The 8,481-nt window shown below is 47.5% G+C and overlaps 1 pseudogene; it reads left to right on the top strand.

The window, feature by feature from the left end:
• Positions 1-379: 379 nt before the first annotated feature.
• On the top strand, positions 380-2,286 carry LOC138847911 (protein-L-isoaspartate O-methyltransferase domain-containing protein 1 pseudogene; annotated as a pseudogene).
• The last annotated feature ends 6,195 nt before the right edge of the window (positions 2,287-8,481 follow it).

Genomic DNA, 8,481 nt, shown 5'->3' with positions numbered 1-8,481 from the left:
TGCAGGTGGAGGATTAACCAAGTGAGCCACGGCACAGGCCTGATTATCATTTTCAATTCATTTTTGCCTTTTTAATTTTATTTTTAAATAAAGACTAGTTAACAATTTTGATCATTTTGCTCTATTTTTTCATGTGTATCAACATGGCATAAAATCTGTTAGCATATCTTGATTAATAACTCTTACTGTAGTTCACAATACAAGAAGAAAAGTATCTGTTGTGATGTATTCTCTTGAAAAATAAGATGAAAGTGGAAGTCATTGAGCATTTTTTGGAATGCTCATTATAAAGGAGGAAGCTTTAGCTGCAAAATCATTTTCCTTATTCCTTCCTGAAACACAGATAGTGTGTTGGTTATACAGCAGCTATTATGTATCTATGAGGTAAGAATATGGAGAATATGACACATTGTCAAGACATGTCACTGCTTACACTCTCAGATGACTATATTAGCCCCAGATCACATAGTTTGGTGAGATTGTTACAAAGAAAAATAAATATGATTTAGATAAGCCCATGAGTTCAATGATCTATTACACTCAGTCAGGTTTATTCTTAATAGAAATAATGTTTTTCTATTTTATTTAGTAAGCATAATTATTATCAGTCACCCTCCTTATCTCTTACCCAGGTTGTAACTTATGGTACTTCAGTCTCCAACAAATGATGCATGAAGTCTCTAGTATTAAGGAAAAGACTTCCCAGTGTTTGACCATCCTCACCTCATCACAATCTTAGCATTACTTCAGGAGTATAACTTTGAGAAAGATTTACCAAGCCATATAGATATCTTGCAGACTATAATTTTTTAGTCTAAAATGATGTTTGTTCCTCTTATCTGTTCTATTAGAAGATACCATTGATTATAATTCATCTAGACCAAAATAGCAGTGTAATTTTTACTTTAGTATAAATTTACTTTTGTTTTTTTCTTTTTCTACAATAAATGAAAGTGTAGAGAAAGCAATTTTAAAGACATTTCTTAAAATGTTCCCTTTAGATTAATGAATAGATGGCAGTCAGAAAGCTAGAGAAATTAAGAAAAGATATTACAATTTAAACAAATACCTATGAAGGGGCATACTAACACTTGCCTGTTAATTATCCATGTTCAATTCCTGCTAGTAATGCCTGACTCATTTTAACATTAATATTTATTCACAGAATAATTGTTATCTTAGCGTGACTGTTGTAGCACTTTAGGTCAAGCTGACACTTAGAATGCACACACCAATCCACCTTCCTGATAATTAGCTTGTGAGGAAGCAGATATTGGGTCAACTAGATGGGTTTCTGTCACATATATAGGAGGCCTGGATGGAGTTTCTGCCTCCTGGCTTTGGCTTGGCCCAGCTGAAGCTATTGAGGGTATTTGGGGAATGAAACTGAAAAGAAGATTCATTCTCATTCCCATTCCCATTCCCATTCCCATTCCCATTCCCATTCCCATTCCCATTCCCATTCTCCTCTTTTCTCTCTTCTTTCTTTTCCTCCTTCTCCTCCTCCTCCCCTCTCCCTCCCCTCCTCCTCCTCCACCTCCCTCTCCTCTCCTCTCCTCTCCTCTCCTCTCCTCTCCTCTCCTCTCTTCATTCTCTCTCTCTCTCTCTCTCTCTCTCTCTTTCTCTCTCCTCTCTCCCCTTCTCTACCATTCTGCCTTTCCAAGAAATCATGGTATTGAGCTTCATTCAGATGTGGTGGAATATGCCAGGGGAAAATGGGAGAGCTTCATCAAACATAATGATAGCTTTGATAAGTTTGAGTTGTGTGATCCTGCGTTTGTGGTTGGTAATTGCCTCCAGAGAGCATCTGACAGTTATCAGTATGATCAAATTATTGTGTTGCTGGAGTCCAGAAACAATGAAAGCTACGTGAAAATTTTACTGAACATGGGATGCCTACTAGTCATTCCTGTAGAAGATCAGTTAACACAGATTACGCAAACTGAACAAAACACTTGGGAAAGTAAAAATATCCTTGCTGTTTTATTTGCTCCACTTGTGCAGGCAAGAAAGAATGATTACAGCAAACCTGATTCTGTGGGACCCCCCCCCCACCCTGTGCCCTGAGGAACCTGCAGGACTTGTCCTGTATTTATATTCACTGCACTTAGAAATTTCATAAATGATGAGACACAGGCCAAAGGGATTCCCCAAAAGGCTCCACCCAAAATGAAAAGAGAATGAAACAGAATTAACACGTAGGTCTTTGTGGGTAATCAGCTTCTTACTCAGCCTCTAGACAGTGAGGATCACAAATAAGAGGAGGGGAAAGACCACAGCTTTTAAGTGTTTTTTTTTTTTTTTTGGATAGGCAGAGTTAGTGAGAGAGAGAGACAGAGAGAAAGGTCTTCCTTCCGTTGGTTCATCCCCGAAATGGCCACTACAGCCAGTGCACTGCACTGAGCCAAAGCCAGGAGCCAGGTGTTTCCTCTTGGTCTCCCATGCGGTTACAGGGCCTAACCACCTAGGCCATCCTCCACTGCCCTCCCAGGCCACAGCAGAGAGCTGAACTGGAAGAGGAGCAACCAGGACAGAATCTGGCACCCCGACCAGGACTAGTTTAAGTTTTTTAATCTTTTGTTTTTTAAAAAAATTTATTTATTTATAAGGTAGAGGTACCAAGGGTGGGGCAGAGAGAGAGACAGACAGAGACAGAGACAGAGACAGATACAGTGGTTCACTTTCCAATTGACTGTACAAGCTAGAGCTAGGTCAGAAGCACAGAGCTTCTTCCCGATCTCCCATGTTGGTGCAGGGGCCTAGGGACTTGGGCCACCTTCTCCTGCTTTCCTAGGTGCATTAGCAGGGAGCTGAATTGGAAGTGGAGTAGCTAGGCCTTGAACCAGCACCTATATGGGATGCCGGCTTTACAGGCAGAGGCTTACCCAGGTACGCCACAGCACTGCAGCACTGGCTCTAACCTGTTTTTTTTTTTTTTTTTTAAGTCAGAGAGACAGAGAAATAGAGAAAGAACTACAGAGACAGAGAGCAAGGCATTCCATCTGCTGGGTCACCACTCAGATACCTGCCACAGTCAGGGCTAAGTTAGGGCTGAAGCCAGGAGCTCAACTCTGCTCTCCATGTGGGTGGCAGGGACCCAAGTCCTGAAGCCATCACCTGCTGCCTCCTACGGTCTGCATTAGGAGGAGGCTGGAGTCAGGAGCCGGAGCCGGGACTCGAACCCATGCCCTCTGCAGTGGGACCTGGGCATCTTAGCACCTTCACCTCCAGGCTAAACACCCGGCCCTGGTTAGAATTCTGTTTTCCCGGGTGGTCCGAGAATCCTTTAGCAGGTGTTGAACTCAGGGAGGCTGCAGGCTGGACCTTGGTGGTGGGCACTCTGAACCCCCTTCCCTGGTGTAGGATAAGGCAGTTGTCTTTGGAGCTGAGTTAGATCTCGCCTCAGGAGAACTTCTGGATTTACATCCACACCCTGCTTCCCTCTTGCTCTTCAGCGACACCGATGATGCTGTTTCTGCTTCTGTCGCCTCCTCTCTTGTCACCTTCAGCTCTCTGCCACCAGCAGCTTTGTCCCTGGCTGCCATCTCCCTCCCACCCCGAGTGTGTCCCGCCCCATGCCCGAGGCATGTTGGCCCTGGGGCTGTGGCCTAGGTGGCATCCTCTTGCCTGGCCTGTGTTCCTTTTCTCTTCCTGACTTCTCTGTGTTCTGCCACGGGGTGTTTCCTCCCCTCTGTACCTCTGCTGTGCCCCAAACTCAGTGACAGAGCTGCTCAGGATCCCTGTGCCTCAGAGGGTGCTTTTCTGATCACCTCCGATTCTCTCCTGCTGTCCCACTCAATTTTCCGTGGATCACTGTGAGCAGTGAGCCACCCTCCTGTGCTGCCCAGCACCTCCCTGGTGGTCACAGAGAGAACTCAGAACCTGAAGACATCCCTGAGTCTGGAGAAAAGAAGGAGGCCTGGGACCACGGAGTCTGTGCAGTGTTCTCAGCCAGAAATCCCCCAGGGACCAGGTGGCAGGAGGTTCTGGTTTGAGTGATTGTTGGGGGGGGAGCACGTCGGGGTCCCTCAGTGCCCCATTTCTCACCTGTTGGTTGCTCTTCCACGTTCTCCTTGCAACTTGATGAACATTCTCTCTTTTTGGATAGGGAAATTCATTTTTATAGTCTGTCTTCCTTTCCAAATAACAGCATCCATGTTTTACATTTTTTGGTACTTATACTGTGTTGCATTTTACAATTTCCAAAAGACATTTTTCTTAAGGTTTTGATATTTACTATGGTGATTTTTTTAATTTAAGCTAAGAATTAGGGATTTTTAAAATCCTTAATTCTCCTGTAGCCAGGGAGGGACTGGGACAGGGGGTGCTGGTGAGCATGGAGCTCAGGAGCCACCCTCAGCCTCCTTCTTGCTCTGGCTTTCAGAACCCAAGCGGAGATGACTTCCATCTCCTGCTGCAGTAACCTGCCAGGTGGGGTCAGCAAGCAGGTGGCCTGGCACGGAGGGGGGATGGGGACGGGCAACGCCTCCGTTTCTGCAGGGGAAGCGGTGGACATGATGACAGCATCATCCAGCGGCCGTGACATCATGGAGCTGAGGTGGCGGTGACCACAGTACCTGTGAGGCTGAGAGCACTGAGCAGGAGAGGGGCACAGTGTAACGTGCATGGGTGCAGCCCCTGTCAGCCGAAGTCCTGGCACTGGAGGAGTTTCAGGTTTTGTTGGATTTGGGAATATCTTTGCACACACACAAGAGATCCTGGGGGTGCAACTCAAGCCTGAGCACAAAACCCATTTTTGTATCACATCCACCTTATCTACAGAGCACGCACAGGCCACTTTTTATTTATTTGAACATCAGAGTTACAGCAAGAGAGGGAGAGACAGAGAGATCTTGCATCCACTGGTTCAGTCCCTGATGGCTGCATGGCCAGGGCTGGGCCAGGTCAAAGCCAGAGCCAGGAGCTTCATCCGGGTCTCCCCCATGGGTTCAGGGGCCTGAGCACTTGGAGCATCTTCTGATGCTTTCCAAGATGCATCAGCAGGAAGATGGGAAGTGGAACAGCCAGAACAGGACCCAGAGCCCATATGGGAGGCCAATGATGCAGACGGCAGCTTACCCTGCTTTGCCACAGCGCCAGCCACAAAACACACAAGTCATGTTATACGGTATTTTTTTTTTTTGCACCTGCAGGTTGACTGAAACTGTCACAATGAGGTCGTGTGTGGAATGTCCCATTTGGTGGGCATGGTGTTGATGCTCAGAAAGTTTCAAAAGTTGGAGTATTTGGACTTCAAACGTCCAGGCTGGGGCACCCCATAGTTGTGCTCACTGCTCACTGCAAACTCTACTGAAATGTGCACAGCATTGCTGGGGTTGTCACCACCACAGACGGGTCTTCACCAGCAGGCAGATCAAGTCACAGCACCCCAGAAAGGCCACCTCCGGGGAAAGCCTGTTGCCTGCTCACAAGGGTTAGAGCTGCACTCAGCAGCCCCATCCATCACGAGAGGGCTCTGTGTTATCTTGAGATGCCCTAATGTGGTTTAATTCAAGAAAAAATTAACCTGCAGCAGAAATCCTACTGCACACTGCTAATGAGCAGGTGGCCATAAACTATCCTTTATAAATCAATATGCAAGGGATTAAATATGATTGCCTGGCTGAGTTTGGCCCCATAGCTAATGAAACCATAACATATGTGATAGATTAGAGGAATGTTTTCAGAAGGTTAATTAGTTTGCTTTTCTTCTGTAATCAACTGTGGAATCAGAGAGTGGAGGAGAGAGCACAGCAGCTAGGCAGTGCCCTTTCCTGGGGTTCTTGTTGGGGACCCCCACTCAAAGAGTCCCTCACGCAGTCCTGGGGACCCTCTGCCATCTCCAGGGTGACTACCAGCATGGGCAAACTGAGCTCCCGGGATGCCTGCAGCCTGGGCTGGGTGCTGGTGCAGCCTGCTTTAGAGTGCCAGTTCCCATCCAGCTCCCTGCTGATGCACCTGCCAAACAGCAGAAGATGCCCAAGAGCATCCGTCCCTGCATCTGTGTGCAAGACCTAGAGGGAGCTCCTGGCTCCTGGCTTCTACCTGGCCCAGCCCTGGCTGTTGTAGCCATTTGGGGAGTGGGCCAGCAGACGGAATGTCTCTTTGTCTCTCCCTGTCACTTGGCCTTTCAAATAAATGAATAAATCCTGTTATAAATGTGTGCAGCCTCCCGTGCCTGTGGTTTTGTGAAGATGGCAGTCCCACATTCCATGCTTGCAACCAGGAGCATTCAAGGGAGGCCGAGGACTCTGTGAAGACAAAGCCCAAGGCCAGGAGAGACACCCAGAGCCCAGAGGAGGAGCTGCCTGGGTTCTGCCTGTGGTCTGCGGCTGAGGATGTGGGCATGAGTCCCCCAGGTCCAGACTGGTGAATGCGCAGACAGTGCCAGGAGGAAGGAGGAGGATGCTCCAAGGCCGGGATATGACTGAGGTCAGTAACCAGGGCCAGTGGGTCTGAGAAGCCCGCTGTGTGGCCCTGTGGGAGCCACAGCCCAGCAGAGGCATGAGGGATGCCCAACATGCAGGCTTTCGTGTAGAGAGTGGAGGTGGTGGTTGAGGCAGACCACCCCACTGGGCCAACTCTTCCCCCACACTGCCCTGCTATTCTAGGAGCTTCCCTGAAAGTAAGTGAATCTTTTTTTTTTTTTGACAGGCAGAGTGGACAGTGAGAGAGAGAGAGACAGAGAGAAAGGTCTTCCTTTGCCGTTGGTTCACCCTCCAATGGCCGCCGCGGCCAGCGCGATGCGACCGGCGCACCGCGCTGATCCGATGGCAGGAGCCAGGAGCCAGGTGCTTTTCCTGGTCTCCCATGGGGTGCAGGGCCCAAGCACCTGGGCCATCCTCCACTGCACTCCCGGGCCACAGCAGAGGGCTGGCCTGGAAGAGGGGCAACCGGGACAGAATCCGGCGCCCCGACCGGGACTAGAACCCGGTGTGCCGGCGCCGCTAGGCGGAGGATTAGCCTAGTGAGCCGCGGCGCCAGCCAGTAAGTGAATCTTTTGAAAGAAAACCATGGGGGCTGGCACTGCGGCTCAATAGGCTAATCCTCTGCCTGCAGCACCCGCACACCAGGTTCTAGTCCCAGTCGGGGCGCCAGATTCTGTCCCAGTTGCCCCTCTTCCAGTCCAGCTCTCTGCTGTGGCCCAGGAGTGCAGTGGAGGATGGCCCAAGTCCTTGGGCCTTGCACCTGCATGGGAGACCAGGAGAAGCACCTGGCTCCTGCCTTCAGATCCGCGCGATGCGCCGGCCGCAGCATGCCGGCCAGGGTGGCCATTGGAGGATGAATCAACAGCAAAAGGAAGACCTTTCTCTCTGTCTCTCTCTATCTCACTGTCCACTCTGCCTGTCGAAAGAAAGAAAGAAAGAAAGAAAGAAAGAAAGAAAGAAAGAAAGAAAGAAAGAAAGAAAGAAAGAAAGAAAAAGAGAGAGAGAGAGAGAAAGAGAGAGAGAGAAAACAATGGAAGAAAATTTCTTCACTGGGGTACACAGAGTGCATTTGATGACTGCTGGAGCTGTTGTTTATTTATTTGAGGGGCAAAGAAAGAGAGAGAGAGAGAGAGAGAGATGGAGAGAGAGATCTTCCATCTGCTGGTTCACTCCCAAATTGGCCACATCGGCTAGAGCTATGCTGGTCAGAAGCCAGGAACCAGGAACTTCTTCCAGGTTTCCCACATGGGTGCAGGGGCCCAATGACTTGGGCCATCTTCCACTGCTTTTCCAGGCCACAGCAGAAAGCTGGATCAGAGGCAGAGCAGCCGAGACTTGAACTGAACCGGCACCCATATGGGATGCTGGCATCCTGCACAGCAGCTGGACCCACTGTGCCACGCCCCAGACCCTGCTGTTCCATTTCCTTTGTTAATTTTTCGTTTTTCTTTCATGAATACCAGGTCATTCTCCTTGCTTCTTTTGTACTTGGGTTGTCATTTTATTTTCTTGTTGTTTTCTGGGAATATTTTATATATGAAGGATATTAACAGATTGAGATGAGATTTTTCCTCGCCTCTGAATTGTTTGTGTTAATTTTGTGGCAAAATTTATTTTTTTATTAGTTATGCTTTATTGTTATTCAGTTTAATGTATGTTTTCCTGTAAATTTATTTCCTTTTTTTTGTTCTTAAAAGATCTTTCTTGCTCTGAGATGAGGCAAGCAGTCTTCTACATTTTGTTTTATTGTCAGTTTCATAATTTCATTTTCTTTTTTCTGTGTATGTTATGAGATGATGATTGGACTTTGTGTCTGAATAATCATTCACCAGTTTTTCTAGGATGTTTCTCAAATAAGCCATCTCATTCCCTTGAAATTCTGCATTTACTTTGATCTGTTTCTGTTTTTATTCTTCCTATATCTATTCTTGTCCAACTCCTGCCACACTGCTGTCATTGTTTTGAGTAATAAAACAACCTCCTGTTTGTCATGAAAAATCCCTTTTATGTTATTTTCCTTTTTTGCAATGTTTATTGGCTATTCTTGGTTATT

The sequence above is a fragment of the Oryctolagus cuniculus genome, assembly GCF_964237555.1.
Source record: "Oryctolagus cuniculus chromosome 17 unlocalized genomic scaffold, mOryCun1.1 SUPER_17_unloc_3, whole genome shotgun sequence".
Lineage (NCBI taxonomy): Eukaryota > Metazoa > Chordata > Mammalia > Lagomorpha > Leporidae > Oryctolagus > Oryctolagus cuniculus.
Note: the sequence above shows the minus strand (reverse complement) of the source record. Positions and strands in the feature narration are given on the sequence as shown.